An 18,663-nucleotide genomic window follows, 5' to 3' on the forward strand; every position below is an offset into this window, starting at 1 on the left:
CAAACAAACTAATTTTAATGGAACTTACAAAAACTGCAAGTTTTGTAAGCCTGGAGCTCTTGCTAAGACGGCAACATTTAGTTACGCTTCCCATCAAGGCTCTCCAGATGACATATTTAGGCTGACAATTCCACACGTGTTGTGGGTCAGGCACACTGCCAAGTGCTTAGCACTTAGCCAGCAGGAGAGGAAAAAATAGGAATCCCAATAATCCACACATCAGCCTGTGCTTTATTCCTTGGTCAGGCAGAGCAAGTGAACTGCGGAGAGATTGTGGGTATTAAGTGGGTTGGATAATGAAAGGCTACACTGGCATTGATGTGAGATTCTTTAAATAGAAAATGTCTCTAACTGATGGTGCCAGGATGGTTGGCATGAATTTACAGTTGGCACAGCCTCACAGCAGAACTGCGAGTTCTTAGCGAGAAATCGTCAACTTGGTTTCTAACACTCGTATTGTTAGAACGGAAGAGTGGTATGGTTTTCCATTAGGTTTATACATATATTGTACCTTGTTGAAAAAGGGTTTCAAAAAGTGCTAATGTAACAGAAATAAAGCATCTTATGTGCTAAGCTGTGCTGCAGATTCATAATTAGAGGACAGAAACTGAGAAGTTCCAGATGATATATTCAATTAAGAAGAAGGAAATTCAGTTGATGTTGTGTTAATGGCTTTTTGTGTTCACTTGAGCTCCAAAATGCTGGGAGATTTGCAACTGTTAAGTGCCCATGCCCCTAATAGATGCATTATTCAGGCAGTATGTGTAAAATATGGTATCTTACATTGAAGGTAGTTCAGTCTTCACTGTTGCCTCAAGAGCTTGATGGATGTCACTGGCAGAAGGATAAATTGGTCTGTCTACTGGAATAGAAACATGGAGTCTATGCAACTGAAACTACCATTCTGTATGACCAGTGCCCAAATGACAATCAAACCACCCACACAAAATAATGGGAAATAGAAGGGACCTTGAAGGTCAAATAGTTCAACCCCCTGATAAAGCACTGAACTTCTGGTTTTATTGTTTTAACTATAATGATTTTTAATTGTTTTATTGCCTGTATTATTATTTTTTTAAAAAAATAAGGATGCTTTAATGCCTCAATGGAATTGCTGTGTATTTTCTCCTAAATGTGTCACCAGAACACTCAGTGGAGTAAGTTTTCATTTTAAAGCTTTGTACCTCCTTGCAAGGTTCCCAGTCCCCAAAAGTGCCTGCTGTTTTTAGAGAGCAGATATGCTAAGTAATTATAGAGAATCAATTCTGATGGACCACTGTTCATTTCTCATAGCTTGTCATAGAAATTGTTCCTCTCTGAACTCTCTTGCCCCTTCCTCAGGCTTTTTCCTTCCCCCAATGAGGGCAACATTTTGATGGGAGTTCAGGTTTACAACAAAAGTTACGGAAAGAGAAATGCTTACTACTAATATACTACTAAGTTTGTGCAGTTGTTCAGAATTCTAACCCCAGTCCTTACACATAGCTTGCATTTTACTAAGTTTGCATATAGTTACAGTGCAATTCAGTAACCTAAAACTTAAATCCTTCCTGTGGCATAAACATAGTACAGTGGTACCTTGGGTTACAAATGCTTCTGGTTACAGACTCCACTAACCCAGAAGTAGTACCTCGGGTTAAGAACTTTACCTTAGGATGAGAACAGAAATTGTATGTCAGTGGTGCGGCGGCAGCAAGGGGCTCCATTAGCTAAAGTGGTGCTTCAGGTTAAGAACGGACCTCCGGAACGAATTAAGTTCTTAACCAGAGGTACCACTGTACTTAAAAGTAGCTGACAGTACAGGATTTTACCCTGTGTGAGATGTACAGATGGAGTTAAGAGGAATGTTTTACTTGTAGCCCTGCACTAGGCAGGGGGTTGTGCTAGGTGATCTTGAAGGACCTTCCCATTCTTGCCAATCTCTGTGGATAATATTGTTTGCCAGTTGGGTACTTTTAGTGTGGAATTGTAGTTTTTGTTGTGTAGACTCCATAAGTCTATTCGGACCAATTTAGGACTTAAGTCTAGACCTCTTTGACACTGACAGGCATCTACCCCCAAAGTAGTGGTGAAGCTTGAACTAACCACAACACAGGATGTTGTGTCATATCCATATTACATAAACAATTTGTAGAATTTCTGCCTGGGTTACCATTACATGTTGCTGTGGTGAAAGGAGCACAATGTTCTTCAGATGCATCAGACTGACATTTTTAGTGAAAATAGTGTATTTTATTGGCATGTCAGGCAGAAATCCTTAGTTGTTTACATTTCGAATGTTTCTGAAAGCTGTACCTGTAGAATTATGGGTTTCCTGTTAAATACACATTTTAGTTGTACGGGTATTCTGATTCAGCTCCTCATTTTAGAAAGAATTCGTGGTCATAAACAAAGAGGGCATTTTGTTTTATATTTTTCTCTTACCCTGTGCCTCTTCTCCTGCAATTTCCCTTACCCTTTTCATTTTATGCTTATCTTCCCCTAAATTGCAATTTTCTATCATCCCTCCTATTACATTCACTTCAGTTTACAGTACTTAAAAAACCCCAACATTTTATTTATCAGTCTAATTCCCTTCAACACCTCCCCTGGTGACTTTCCCTCAGAGGGAGGGAGCCACCCCCCTCCACAACCTCTTACGGTATATCTCTTGGCCACCTTTGCTCACCATGCCGAATTGCTGTTCATGGCACTGGGTCAGAACCAATAGGCTACTGCTTAGCCAGAAAGTTCCTTTCGTTTCCCTTCTTCCCCTACTTAACCTTATCACAAAATAGGTTCATACTGAGCGTGTGCAGGGGACACCCTTATGAATTGTCGCTGATTATCAATCATAAAAATCCATTTTCAGTAAAAACTCCAAACATGTTAGACAAAAGTGCATACTAGATATTTTTTTGACCTAACACAACAACTTAGTTCTCACCGCATGCAGCACAAATGGAGAAGTCTATCCAGAAAAAACCACTCGTAACAAAGTTTTGCGAAGGCGCACCACCTGTCAGCTTCCAAAGTCTCTCATCAAACATATAACTCATTCAAAACAAGCCATTTCTTACCCTTTCTGCCCCAAATTTGGCATGACAATGCCATCGTCGAGAGTACCCTTGCCTACTCTGCCAAAATTCAGATTGGACTATTGAACTGATTTCTAACTATGAGCTGCAGAAACTAGTCCTCTCCCATTTCTCATGATAGTGGCAGTATGCAAATTCAGCTAACTCACCCTTCACAATGACTATGCTCATACAGTTGCAGTGAAATTAAGAGATTAAATCTGCAAAAAAAATTGAGTCAGAAGTCTTCTAGACTTGCACATTTTGAGAACATATTGCAACTTTCTGTTCTGTTAACTTTTCCTAGCATGTGCTCTGTAGTCTATGACTATGTTGTGTTTTATATTTGACCCTGTTTGAATATCACCCCCCTAAAGTCTCCCCATTGACCTACCCCCAACTGCCGTGGACCAGAATTGCATTCCCTTTCTGCTCATTTTCAACCCAATCCCTTAACTGAGGAAAAACATGAGGGCAAGGCCTGTTCCCAGGTTTCTCCTATGAATAATCCATATGAAGTGTGGATTGGGGGTTGACAGGTCTTGTTGCTGAATATATTTATATCAGCATTCTCACAAATTGATTTGAGAATCTTCTTAAGAAGCAATATGTATAAATTTAAGACTTATTTTTTAAAAACCTACTATAGAAAACTTGAGATTCAAAGAATACAGGAGAAATTGAATGTTACACTACTTGTTTATGCTTGTTTCCCTTCTATTTGGCAATTGTTGAAGCTTTGCTTTTATATTTAAGGATCATGCTACTGATTATAATTGGTCGTGAATTGCATTACCTAAATTGCTTGAAAAGAAATGTCTTTGTAGCATGATTTGCAAGTGGCGTCCCAAGAGATTTAGACATTGTCTTTTCTGAAAAGGTAGGCTCCTCAGTCTTTCATCTTAATAAATTTAGCCACCAACAATGAATAACAGAGGAAAGGCAAGCATTGTCTCTGCATATCTCTGCAGGCATTGTCCTCATGTTTTGTAATCACAATAATACTGGTGGGATCCGCCTATGTATTACAGTATGAATCAATCTGCAGGTTTCATTTATTAGTCAGGTAAAGCAAGGAGGTGTGCTTGTAGTGACATAACATGTTTGCTGTATGTAGCAACACTGGTATGTGAAATGTTCAAGGAGAAGATTTTAGTGGCAAATAAATGGTACCGGTAATTCAGTAGCCTAGCTTGGGGGGAATTCCCAGAACGTATGTGAAGCAGTAGTGGCCAGTGAGGAGAGCAGGTGCTGCACACCTTGTCTTCTGCCAGCAAAGTTTCTACAGTTACTAAGAGACAGAGAGGTGAGCCAGTGGGAAGATTGGCACAGGCCTTCTGGCCACCTGGCCCCTGCCCTGTCAGTAAGTGGCAACAGCTCTGCTGACAGGAGGCCAGGTGGGTGGTCCTTCCCCCCCCCCCAAATGCTGTGCAGATACTGACTTTCCTCTTTACTTTGGCGTCCGGTAATTTTGTTGCTCATAAAACAACTGGAGGCTCTTGGACTCGAGAGATGACGTTCTTTCCCCTGCCCACCAACCGTTGCTACCCTTGTGATGAAACAGAACTTTTCTGGCAGATCACTTTAAGAGATTTAGGCTGAAGCACAGCCCCACCACAATCTCCACAAAGTGGGCCATCAAGAAAACCTAGTTAATGACCCGTTTAACCACTTGCATTAGAATGGCATTCTGTGGAAGCTCTCTTTGCCTCGAGTTATAGCAAAACTGTTGGTAAGAATGATGGAGTATGTAGTGCTGCCAGTTGTTTGCAACCCAATTCATAAATCGATTAAAGGCTATCACAACCTTTCTTAGAATCATAGAAGCATAGAGTTGGAAGAGACCACAAGGGCCATCCAGTCCAACCCCCTGCCAAGCAGGAAACACCATCAAAGCATTCCTGACAGATGGCTGATTTGCTGGTACTGTTTGCCCGGGAACAACGGTGGCAGTACTCAGTGAGCGTGTGGATACCTAAGGAAGAGTGAATGAATTTTACCCTATTCTCTCAATGAAAACCTGGCTTTGGAAGACAGCAGCCTGCTTGGGAGTAGGGCTGTGTAGGCGACTGGGTGCCTTACACTACAGTTTGTAGGCATTTCTTTTGGATCAGGACTCTCTGTTTGCTTTTATGAATTGAGGAGAGTGAATAATTATTGAACTTGTGGGTTGGGGGAGAGTGAATGTAATAATGTTTAGCTGGCATTTTGTTAGTATTCTTTTATTGAAGATTTAGGAATTGTGTTGTTTAACCTGCAATTATTATGATCTATGGGTGGTGCTGTGGGTTAAACCACAGAGCCCAGGGCTTGCCAATCAAAAGGTTGGTGGTTCGAATCCCCGCAATGGGGTGAGCTCCCGTTGCTTGGTCCCAGCTCCTGCCAACCTAGCAGTTAGGAAGCACATCAAAAGTGTAAGTAGATAAATAGGTACCGCTACAGCGGGAAGGTAAACGGCGTTTCTGTGTGCTGCTCTGGTTTGCCAGAAGCGGCTTTGTCATGCTGGCCACGCCAGCTCCCTCGGCCAATAACGCGAGATGAGCGCCGCAACCCCAGAGTCGGTCACGACTGGACCTAATGATCAGGGGTCCCTTTACCCTATTCCTTTATTATTTTGTTTTCATCGTTCGCAGTGGAGGCTGGTCCTCTGGGGCACAGCCCTCCCACTGGAAATGTCAAGTAATTTCTAAACATTTCCTCCTCAGAATCTCCAAGCCATACAGTCTTTCCTGTCCTACAAACTTATAACTGTGGATCACTCAGCAGATCCTAATGCAGTAGTATGGCTATCGCAAAGAAGTTCGTTTTCTTTACCTGGCCCAATATGTCTCCACTTCTTTCACCAAATCTGGAAGATAGTCTCCCAAAACTCAGACATAATAGAGGTTGACTATGCTTAGTCTGGTGTGATGAACTCTGCACATGAGCAGAGATTATTATTTCACATTTTCAGGACTGAACCATGCATTGCAGATATGTTCTGCTATGCTCTGGTGTACCCTGCCTCAAATGAAAAAGCAAACATTTTTTGTCCGTTGATTGGAATACTCAGTTCTTTTAATTTAGAGAAAATTTGTTCAGGATAATGAATAGCTCAATTGATTTTTTTTTTGGGGGGGGAGGAAAATTGTATGTAACTGGAAGCAAGTTTTACTCACATTTTAAAAGTTTTCAGTTTTTTTGCAATGGATGTGTAGATGTAAACAATACATGAATTCAGAAATTTACGTCATGTGGTATGACTTAATTTCTAAATTAGAGGTATGGAGTCGGTTTTGTCTGAAAATCATACTTAGGCCCTCTGTAAATGGAAGCTTTTTCCCTGCCCACAGATGAGAACAATTGTGTTGTTTGTTCTTTAGAGAGGAGGAGACAATGACACTTTGCACATGTGCCATGCAAATCATATTGTGATGAAAACAATAAGGTTTCTGTTTTTGTTTTTTGTTTATATCCCGCCCATCTCTAGCCACTCTGGGCGGCTTACAACACATCAAACATTTCAAAAAAAATCCTCTACAAGCAACAAACAAACCAATAAATCAATAAACCACCACCACCACCAACAGTTTACAGTTATACCCAAATTACAATAACTGCCAACCCCAATTAAACATTTATCCAACACCAACCTGACAAAAATAAAAAAGAACCAAAATTAGAACCATTTAAAATATTTTTAAACATTTTAGCCAGTTGCCCCAACCCAAGAGTTGTTCCAGCAACGTCCCAATGGCCTCCCAGGACTTTTAGCTGTTCAAAGTCAGTGTGGGCCCTGGCCCCTCAGCCAGGTAAAAAGTGAGCAGTCTTTCTTCCAACACTCAGGCGGTAGCAGCAGGTTAAAAACATCTCACCCTACCAAGTCAAAATGTTACCAGCTACCACTTGTAAACCACTTTGGGATTCACTTGAATGGAAAGTAGCACAGAAATACACTTAGTCTGAAATACTAAATGAATGTGAGTGTTGGAAGAGTCAGGCTAAAAGTATTTCTTTACACAGTGCATGGTTAAATCATGGGATTAGTTCCTGCAAAAGGTGCTGATGACCACCAACTTGGACGGATTTAACATAGGATTAGACACATTCATGAAGCATGAAGCTATGAATGGCTGCTAGCCATGATGGCTGTGTTCTTACCTCCAAATGCAGTATGCTTCTCAATACCAGTTGCTGGGAATTGCAGGTGGGGAGAGTTCTCTTGTTCTCAGGTCCTGCCTGTGGCTGGTTGGCCATTGTGAGAACAGGGTACTGGACTAGAAGGGCTTTTGGAGCCCTTATATAGGTCTTCCTATATTTTTGCTCTGCTTGGCAATGAAAAGGGTTTCCCAGAATGATTTGGAACCCCCTAAGCAAAGGAATGAGAGGGCAAAAGATGCAGGATAAAGCAAACAGTTCTCAAGGTTCCCTCTTTTTATGTTCTGGTTTAGTTGCCATTGACTGTTTACTCCTTTCTCTCCTCTTACACCTGCTACCGCCGTGTCTAGCTAGACAGAGACAGCCACTTACTGCTCGGTTGCAGAGAACTGGCAGTGTTCATTGGTGGCAGTTTGGGCAGGGCTGCATGTGCTGTAATGACTGTGATGAATGCTGTGGGAGCAGAGAAGAAAAGCTTGGCAGGCTGCTGTCAGAGCCTGTGGCGCACATGTGAAATTCTCCAGCAGCAGTCTCTATTGGAGCAGCTGTGAAATCATGGAGAGAAGCCAGACAGCTTGGAAACAGCCATTCACCACTTAACCCTCAGCCGTGGGAGCCCATTTACAGAGGGGATAAATAAGGCAACATGCTACTCCTACCCCCTGCAATGTCTCCCTCCTGTTTCTAAACATCTCTTTCCTGATCTATCGAAGCCCCTTGAAGCACCCTTGGAACACTTGAGGAACCTAAAGCAAAGTAATGCGGTTAATAAAATGGACTTAGTTTTCTTATAGAAATGGCTAGAATTTTTGTGACATGCCTTCAGAAGATGACTGTTCAAAAGAAAAATAGGCGACAATCCAATTAAAGCTATTTCTTTTAACTTGATGCGTTTTCAAGCTCTGAATTCTCATCATAGAAATTATTGTCCGAATTGTGGTAATAGAGCTACCAGTAATTATTTCATTGATTGTGGCATATACACAGTCTCTGAATCAGCTCTACCTGTAGCTTTCATTCTGCATGGGAGCTATAGCTGCAGAGCTAGAATTAGCCTACAGATGGAATTACTTATTTTTCACTAATTTTTAGCTGATAGAAATGTGAGGTGCTATTGAACACATCTGTATTTGCTTGTAGCAGTGACTTCTGTTACGGATTGGCTGAGCTGGTGTAATGTCATGAAATGTTCATTTGATGAGTTGATAAAGCAGTTCAGCATCTGGGAAAGAAGGAAGAGTTCAATTAAAACACATGAGGTGGGGTCTGGAAAGAGAGAATAGGGTTTCTGAGGATCAGAGAGCCCAAAGAAAATGAGGCTAAAAAGTGTGCAGAGTAGGCAGTACAGTCATACCTCTGGATACGAATGCTGCGGGTTGCGTACAACACGGGTTATAAACTTGCTGAACCCGGAAGTAACGGAACTGGTTACTTCCGGGTTTGGAGGTTCACACATGCGCAGAAGCGTCGAATAACGTCATGTGCAGAAGCGCCGAATCGCAACCCCCGTGTGCACAGAAGCACTGATGCAGGTTGCGTACTGCTCATGTTGCAAATGGAGCTGCAGAACCGATCCCGTTCGCAAACAGAGGTACCACTGTAGATGGAAGAAGCTTGGGGAAAGAGGCATACAGCTAAGTGGGGCTAGGTACATAATTAACAGCACTCCCAATAACTTTAAGAAAAAAAGTGAGACAAACATGACCAGTTTGAGAGTGGGTAATTTGGAGTAGCAAGGGAAAGGGCATTTGATTATTTCCACAGCTACAATTTTCCGTGTTTCTTTACCTACTCCCAAATATGCTCAAACCCTAAGCCTCAAGATTCATTACAGAATGTTCACACCATATACTGCTCATATACTGCAAACACTTGGTGAAGTACTAATCAAGCTCTTGTCGTAGAAAGAAGTGGAAGTGTTGTGGGATAAGGAGCTGAAAAAGGACCCACGCTCTTATGGTAATTCCAGAGAAAGATGAAGCATTAGGACATGGGTAGGCAAACTAAGGTCCGCAGGCCGGATCAGGCCCAATTTCCTTCTGGATCTGGCCCGCGGACAGTCTGGGAATCAGGTTGATCGCCAGCATGCACGTTCTTTCCCCCTCCCTCTTCCTCACATAGCGGTGGCGGCAGCGCCTCCTACCTCCCTCCTCCTGGCTTCTCCCCACCCTGCCTAGAGGAGGAAGGGGGCTGGGCTTTGTTGGTGCCAGCAGCAGCAGTGCTCAAGCGGCTGCCTTTTTAAGCCGCCCCTCTCTGGAACCCTTTCACTTGTTGCTTATCGTCCCGCTGCCACCACTAGCCCCTGCTGCTTGCAAGACACAGGTAACCAGCCACTGGGGCTTGTGGTGCTCTTGCATCATTTATTTATTTTTTTCAAAATATAGTCCGCCCCCCCCCCCCCAAGGTCTGAGAGACAGTGGACCGGCCCCCTGCTGAAAATGTTTGCTGACCCCTGCATTAGGACTTAAGAGATGAGAAGTAGAAGCTGGAATAAGCACCGTAGGAGAAAGAGAATTTCACAATGATGCCAGGTAAACTGCCCCACCCACCCAACATGGTCTCAAATCAAACTCTGCGGGCAAAGGCACACCCTGCAAGGCTCCAAGAATTGACATAGAATCATAACATCTTAGAGTTGGAAGGTCCCCCAAGGGTCATCTATTCCAACCCCCTGCAATGCAGGACTCTCAGCTAAAGCATCCATGATAGATGATCATCCAACCTCTGTTTAAAAACCTCCAAGGAAGGAGAGTCCACCACCTCTCATGGGAGTCTGTTCCACTGCTGAACAGCTCTTACTGTCAGAAAGTTTTTCCGAATGTTCAGTTGGAATCTCGTTTCTTGTAACTTGAAGCCATTGGTTCGAGTCCTACCCTCCAGAGCAAGAGAAAACAAGCATGTTCCTTCTTCCATGTGACAGCCCTTAAGATATTTGAAGATGGCTGTCATATCTCCTCTCAGTCTCCTCTTTTCCAGGCTTAACATACCCAGCTTCTTCAAGCCGCCTCATAAGGCTTAGTTTCCAGACCCTTTATCTTCTTGGTGCCCAGAATTGGACACATCATTCAAAGTGTGGTCTGACTAAGGCAGAATAGAGTGGTACTATTACTTCCCTTGATCTGGACACTAGACTTCTGTTGATGCAGCTAGAATAGCATTAGCTTTTGTTGCTGCTGCATCACACTGTTGACTCATGTGGTCCACCAATACCCCTAGATCCTTTTCACATGTACTGCTAGTAAGCCAGATGTCCCCCATCCTATATTTGTGCATCTGGTTCTTCCTGCCTAAGTGCAGAACCTTACATTTGTCCCTTTTGAAATTCATTCTGTTAAGGTCATTTTGACCTGCATATTTTCTCAATATGCAGACTGGACTATAGGTATAATAATAGCAGCATATAAGTCAGGATTCATGCATTTTTGAAACTTTTGGTCATCTTCCTTTTTTGAATAACACAGCTGTGAGGGAAATGTACTTTTTGTACAGGGTATTTGTAATACAAGATGCTTGGCCAATCACAAGCAGGTAAGGGGTGGCTCACCAGGGCCTAGCACTCCTTTTTGCCACGTGCATTTTCTTGGAGCAACCCTGGTTTGTTTCTGGTGGGAGAGGGTGATCGCTGACGCTCCCATTTTGACCAGTAGGGTAATTTTGGATAAATTACAAAAAATATAAATAAAACATGTTTTATTTGCAAACAAAACATTCAAATGACTACCTTTCTACTGGTAGGATGGGGGCATGGGTGTAGCCAGGATTTTTGTTCGGGGGGGATAGGCTTTTGGGGGGGCAGAATCTCAGATTTGTATTGATTTTTACTTGGGGGGGGAAGGAAGGGGGCCACGGTTGGGAAAAAGTTCGGAAACACTGGGCTAATCTATTTTGTGTCCTAAGATGAGAAGTTAATGTAGAATTTCAGTTTTCAAGATTGTGCTAGAGCTGTAGAATGCACAGTTCTTTTCTCAAACATAAATCAGTGTTTGCTGGAGCTCTGTCCACTATTACTAAGCAGCCTTTGTGTTTTCTCCTTTGTAAAATATATATAAAATATTATGTGTTTAATTGGCATATATGACAAATATTAGCTTTTTCTCTATTGTGCAAAATGTCCTAACAGTTTTGAGACCAAAGTAAGCAAGACCCAAGTGCATACTTCATAATAAAAGGTAAAGGGACCCCTGACCGTTAGGTCCAGTCACGGACGACTCTGGGGTTGCGGCGCTCATCTCGCTTTACTGGCCGAGGGAGCCGACGTTTGTCCGCAGATAGCTTCCGGGTCATGTGGCTAGCATGACAAAGCCACTTCTGGTGAACCAGAGCAGCGCACGGAAACGCTGTTGACCTTCTCGCTGGAGCAGTACCTATTTATCTACTTGCACTTTGACGTACTTTCAAACTGCTAGGTGGGCAGGAGCAGGGACCGAGCAATGGGAGCTCACCCCGTTGCGGGGATTCGAACCGCCAACCTTCTGATCAGCAAGCCCAAGAGGCTCAGTGGTTTAGACCACAGCGTCACCCGCGTCCAACTCATTTGCCCAGTTTTATCCAAATCACACCTGAGAGAAAGCAAAGGCCCTTTATACAAGAAAGCAATTTCCTAGAAAGAATAACTATTTTTGGCTGAGATTTTCCTGTGTGAGCAGTGCTAAGTTTTTCTGCGCTCTTATGATGTACTGGAAAAGGCTGGCTGGGTCAGAGAACTCGCATAGGAGAATAGCATACTATTTGGTTAGGTGTACAGTAATTAAACTCTTTTGAGTGGAATCAGTTTGCTTTTTTAAAAGGTTTAGAATCCTATTTGTTGAATTAAGTATTTTTCTGTGTTTAATGTGTATCAATTTAGATTTTGTGAGTTCAGCTCAGTTGTTTCAAGGAGATGACATGATTAATTGGGCTCTAAATAATATAATATAGATCATTAATTGGGCTTTAAATAATCCAATACAGATCATGTTTATCATTCTCACTACTTAATGCGGCTAGTAATTCTGTCAAATTTTCATTGACATGGGAAGGAAGTTGAAACCTGCAGACTGGTACACATTTAACTGTAGAGATCCTGTAGGGGGTATGTCTTTCTGTTAGTCTAAAAGCATTAAGAAATAACAGATACTATCAACTTTTTTGAGCATTTGAATAATGCTAAATTATTGCTGATACTCATTCCGTTCTGTCAGATATATGCGAATTTCTGCATATCATGATTTTTCTGGGTTTTGTTTTAAAAACAGGGTTTTGCATGAAATGGCAGGTGAAGACAAAATTTTGACAAGAAATGCCCGTATTGTACAGTAGTATTTAAAGTAGCACCTGCTAGGGATTCTTCAGTGGCACATCACTTGCATCAAAGATAGAATGAAGTGAAGTTTAGAGTCTCATATCAAAACATGATTGTATCCCTAGGTGTTGAAATTAATGCTAATTTATATTATCTAATGTGCTGTACAGTTTTGAAACAAGCAGCATTAAAAAAATTACACCGACTTTTTTCTGAGCAACAGATCCATTTTGACTGCAGCAATTGAAAGATAAACAAAATATTGTATTTCTTATGGTAGATGAGTGTCTTTATGTTAGGGCGGGGAGGGAACTCTCAAAATTGGTTTGTTTCTTTCTGGTTTGGCTTTTACAGAGTATTTTATTGAACATGCTTTGTCTGGTAATTTTTATTAGGCCATTCATAATTACAAATAAGAAATAAAGTTTACTTTTCAAGCACAGGGCAAAAGTTTATCTGGTTGTGTAGTACACAATTGCATTGAAACAGTTCTTCATGTGGAGCACAAAGTTGAACAATGTCGTTCAATTTTCCAATGCCAATAGGTAACCTTTTGATTTGCCTTGTGCTTTGCTTTACAGGAAGTGAATCGCGTTCATAAATGTTTAGGGACCCTTCTTACTAAAATTTGTTAATAAGTAGTAGTTTGGCAGCTCTGTGTTTTCATGTTTTGTTGCTTCATCTCCGAGAAAGGTTATATCTGTAACATTGCCATTCTGTCTGGTTATACCCTGTTTGGTGGCTTTTGAACTCTTAGATGAGTGCTGGAACTATCCAGATCTGTGAAAAGAAAAGTTTATAACCATACTTTAAAACATACAGGTACAGAAGTTAAAATACTAAAACAAATCCCCTTTAGACGAAGCTAAGCAGAAACCAGAGGATTTTCCTCTGACTCTCAGAAATGGCTCCTAGGATTCTCTGTGATGTTCTTTATAACATACCTAGGAGATGCTGCTGGACTCCAACCCATATCAGTCGCAGCCAGCATGGCAAATAGGGATTATGGCAGTTGCAGCCCAACAACACCTGGAAGGTACCAGGTTAACCTTTCCTAGAGGAGATTGTCCTATGGTCTGAAATGGGTTGGGCAGCAGCAGCAGCAGCAGCAGGAGGGATTCCCTTCTAAGGCTTTGCAATCTAATAGCCACTCCAGGAAAGAGGCATCAACAGCCCTCAAACAAAATGCTCTTTATAATTAATTCATTATCATTAATCAGCACTATTATTTATATAATGTTCAATGCCAAAACAAACCTCCAAACAGATTTCAAGTAGTAGACACACATTTTTACATAAGGCAACTAAATTGATAAAGCCTACCTGTTTAATGTGAGGACAGCTTAATGAACTTGGGGAAGTGTGTGCATAATGTTCAAAATATGGCAGGAGTTATTCTAAAATTAAATGTATGGGGAAAGAGGCAAAAGACCTGGTAAATTGTATAGGTTGAAAGTATGCCTGCATTGTATAGGGTGGAATATAATAGAGGGTTATTATGAGATGGTGTCCTGCCCCATTATTAGGAGCATCTGGTTTGGAACAAATTATCCCCTGGGGATGCAGGGGAAATGTATATTATTGCTCAAATGAGGAGGATAGAATTAGGCATTGAGAGTTCAGGGACACATAATAGTAATTCAGAGAGGTCATAGCACCATAGGGTAAAACATGTGCCAAAGACATTTGAAGAGATACAACATATACAAGTTATCTATATGCTAATGCTAGAAGCTTCTGAGTCAAGATGGATTTTTGGTCTTAGAGGACTGCACAGATACAGTGGGGATAATGAAAACCTGGTAGACAGAGTGGGGATGAAAGCCCTTTGAAGCTGCTCACTATTCTCCTTTCAGCCTCAAGCTAGTGGCACCAGGGTTGGGGAGAGAACTCTCCTGCACTCCTCCACTGCCTCTGCCTCTTCACTTAAAGGACAAGTATAAGCTGCTTCAGACTAGACTTTTGCAAAGCACATTAAGGCAGCCTCCAGCACTAAGCAGGACACAAACACACACCCCAATTGGCCAATGCAATGGAAGGGGGAGCCAGCTTGTTCTGGGCACGTGCCTGAGCTTACTGCATGGAGGTCTCTGGCACACCCAAACCCAGCACTCAGCAGGATCATACCATGTCCCCCTGGGCACCAGCTGATGTGACAAGGATCCTGCTTGGTGCAAGTGTACAAGAGAGTTCTCTCTACAGGGAGTTCTCTCTCACGCACATGAACCTGGCCAGTTTGGAAGAGCATGTAAACAGACAGTAAGGCTTCTTCCTTTGAAAGGAAGTGGGGGGAGGGTTCCCATTAGTAGCACCTTGCTGCCTGCTACCTGCCTTGAAGTCCTGACTTTGGGACTTCAAAGCACCAAATCCCCTGAATTCATTTGTGACCCACCCCCTGTCAAATTTGGCCCGTGAGACAGATTATGATAAGGATCTGGCCTATGGAGCCGGAAAGGTTCCCTATCCCCAATGTATCCCATCTATCTAATTCAATATATACAATAACTAGTGGCCTTGTAACTGGTGTTTAGAAATTGCAAGACACCAAGGAATACAGTTTGAAATTGGTAAATAAAATCAGTGCAGTTTTGAAAGTTGTACATTTGTTATGTTTTCTAAGAACTGCAGCCATCTACCATAAATTTTTTATCACATGACTTTTTTTTACAATTTTTGGCTAAAACTTGAATTTACATTTACTTTGGATAATAAGGATTTTTATGCAGTGTATTCACTTGGAATTAATTTCTTCTTTGGAACTTTGCTAGAAATTTGGGTTAGGTTTTTAAACCTTTACTTAGTTTTCTAGAGGGGGTCATAGTACTGCCATTTCATTTTAAAATCTACTTTTCTAGTAAAGTGCCCTAGCAGAATCATGGTGCACAAAGCAGAAGTAGGGGAGACCATAGCCTGACTCTATCCTTTGGTAGACCATGAGACTCTTCATCTCAGGATCATGGGTTTGAGCCTCACATTGGGCAAAAGATTCCTGCATTGCAGGGGATTGGGCTAGATGACCCTCATGGTTCCTTCGAGCTCTACAATTCTATGATTCCTCAGTACTGAAGTAGTTTTCAAAGTCCACAGATGTTATTACCCCGTGAAAACATTTGTCAATAACGGTTTTCCATGCTAAGTAAATATTTATTTTCGGTGTTTTCTCCAGTAAGCATTGGCCTCATATTGTTGTTGCATATTGTTTCTGTCACGTTTTGATGTTTAAAAAGAAAGCACATGTTGTGCTAGGCATTCTGTACACCTAAGCAGATTAGACTGGTTTCAAATTATATAGCAAAAGCATTGCAAACTGGGTAACACCAGCAAAAGGAAATCAAGGTCCTGTGAAGTGATGAAAATTGTTTTGGTCAGCAAAGGAGTGGAAGATTCACACCTTACTTTTCTGCTGATACTTTCACAGTTCATATCTGCGTCCTTTACTGGAAGCTCCCATTTTAAATAAGTACAGTACTAAAAATAGCCAAGGCTCTGTAAGTTTGGGTAGGATAATCTAAAAAATGTGGTGTCAGCTTTGCAAGGATATAGTGTTTTGTGGGTGATTTCTCCTTTATTATACAATACTTTATTGTAAAGAACAAGGCTGTGAAAGATCAAACTAGTAATGTCCAGGTAATCCATTTTGCAAAATATGAGGGATGTTGCAAATGCTGAGAGCAAATGAGATATTTGCATACTGCTATTTCTTTGACAGTGGAAATCTATATGCTTTGTATATACATGGCACTTCAGGTGATAAATGTTTAGCAAGGCTCCTAACACAGTGGCAAGTGAAACCTCATCCAGGACTCAGGAAATCAGTAGCAATAGTCTTCTCTTAATTGTAATTGGCCCTGTCATTTTTGAATATCAAGCAAATGAAGTGGCTTATTATTAGCTCTTGTTCCACACTTCTCTGAAGTCTCTCAGCCTCTTTCACCTCACAGAGTGTTTGTTGTGGGGGAGGAAGGGAAAGGAGATTGTTAGCCGCTTTGAGACTCCTTAGGGTACTGATAGAGCAGGATATCAAATCCAAACTCTTCTTCAATTACACCCTGCTTCAGGTTAAGTACGCTTCAGGTTGAGTACTCCGCGGACCCATCTTCTTCTTTATACTTAGAAGAGTAACTTTTTTACTGTTTATTTAAGTGGAATTTACTTATTTAATTGGGGGGGGGAGAGGTCACTCCAGGTTTGAGGATACACCCTCTCCAAATGACCATGCCCCTAGTAGACATATCAGAAGAAGAGCAGAAGGAGAAGTGCTGATATAGGTGAGGAAGATGCTACTTCAATTCCCTCAGTCTCCCTCACTGAAAAGGATTAAACAGGAAAAAAAACATTCTGAAAGGGGCCATCCAGTGTAGTGCAGCTGCCTTCATAGGCTTCGCACTGTGAAAATAGCTATGAGGCACTGCTGCAAGCAAGGGAGCCTTCACCAATGCTCCCACCCTTGTAGTGTTGTTCTTCAGTGACTCTTCTCAGAGGCATTGCTTACTCAGGCGTCGGAGCTCCTCTGGATGCTTTGCCCTTGCTGCCTGGTGCCTAAGAGGAGTGCTAGAGCCCATTTTAATCCTCCCCAATGTCCTTAATGCAGTGTTGCTCTGGAGAGAGGCTGCACTGAGGAATTTGGGAATGGGTTAAAATGACTGCTTACTTTGCTGCTGCAAGCTTCTTTGCAGCCCTCTCATCACAGCTAAGTTTTGAGATTTAGATACCCTATTTTAGTTACTTAATGATCCAGAATTAGCCTCCACAGTCACTTACGGACTCATTGTTAAATCCGTGTTTATGGAAGACAATCTTACTCAGCTACAAGTGATTGCCAAAAGAAGAAAAGAAGGTATTAAATTATGTATAAATCTGATAAATCCCCTAAAGGACATGTGCCATGTCATGCAATCTTCATTTTCATCCAGGAAAACTAAAAAAAACTGATGAAGACAGTTCTAGGGATAGTTTTCTACCCCAAGATACCTTCCAGTGTATCTTGAAGTAGTAGTAGAAGAAGAAGGAGAAGAAAAGTTTGGATTTGATATCCCGCTTTATCACTACCCTAAGGAGTCTCAAAGTGGCTAACAATTTCCTTTTCCCTTCCTCCCGCACAACAAGACTTCAGAGAAGCATGACTAGCCCAATGTCACCCAGCAGCTGCATGTGGAGGAGCGGGGGCGGGAACCCGGTTCACCAGATTACAAGTCCACCACTCTTAACCACTACATCACGCTGGCTCTCTAGTAGAATGCGCCAAACAGAGCTATGTGTGTTGTGTCAGGAGAATAGCACTTTAATCTCCTCCCCTGGATCAATTTCAGAGATATTTTTCTACCCAAGCATAATTCAAATGTGTCACGGGTCTAGTAAAATGTTCCAATATAAAGCCATGTATAGAATATCAGAAGGAGGGCCTTTTGGCTGGGTTTTGGTTGAAAAAACACATGGGATTCCCCCCCCCCCCCAAACACACATTATGTTAACAATGAGGAAGAATACCTATTTCTATGTAAATCTTGCAATGAAACGGGCATCTGAGGTGGATTTTAACCCATTCTTTTTCTTTTTTTTACATACAAAGGCAAAGTTTTATGCAATTCACCAGATCCATTTCCATTACACACTGCCAGAATGATATCTCACACTGCTTCACCTACTGGAGTCTGTAGATGCCTGTGGTTGTAAATAAAAACCACACCATCACCTCCAAGTATTTTGGCTTGAAAGTATGTTGGATCTATAGACTGAAAGATTGCTAGCTGTTATTACAGCAGCTACTTATTAGTCTACAACTATACAACAACAGGCTTCTATCAACTTCAGGACATCTTTTATGTGCAGAACCTGCTAAAAATGCCTTTCATATTTGTTGCTTTCTTGTTGGCCATGCAGGTTTACATGTCAATATGTTATAATGATCATGGAAGTTTGCAAGAAATAGTGTTAAGACACAGTGCCAGTTGGAGGCTGGCAGAGACAAGACTGCTAATGGCACACTCAATTTACCATTTGTTTTAGATTTGCTCTGATTGACAATCACTGTGTTGTGGTTGTCAGGCTTGTAGCTTTAGGGAAGAAGGATTTATTCTGAATAATTACTGTTGAGTGAGACATTACTAACTCTGCTTTATATGTTTAACAAATTGCTAGTGTCCATTTAATGAAACAATACAAGCAGTCTGAAAGCTGTCTGTTGGCATA

General features: G+C 41.7%; 1 protein-coding gene across 1 annotated transcript in view; it reads left to right on the forward strand.

Annotated features, from left to right (window-relative positions):
• RYBP (RING1 and YY1 binding protein) overlaps window positions 1-18,663 on the forward strand; it is a 48,146-nt gene that overhangs the window by 19,726 nt on the left and 9,757 nt on the right. The gene's annotated exons all lie outside the window — the stretch shown is intronic.

Source organism: Zootoca vivipara, chromosome 2 (genome assembly GCF_965207765.1).
Source record: "Zootoca vivipara chromosome 2, rZooViv2.hap1.1, whole genome shotgun sequence".
NCBI lineage: Eukaryota > Metazoa > Chordata > Lepidosauria > Squamata > Lacertidae > Zootoca > Zootoca vivipara.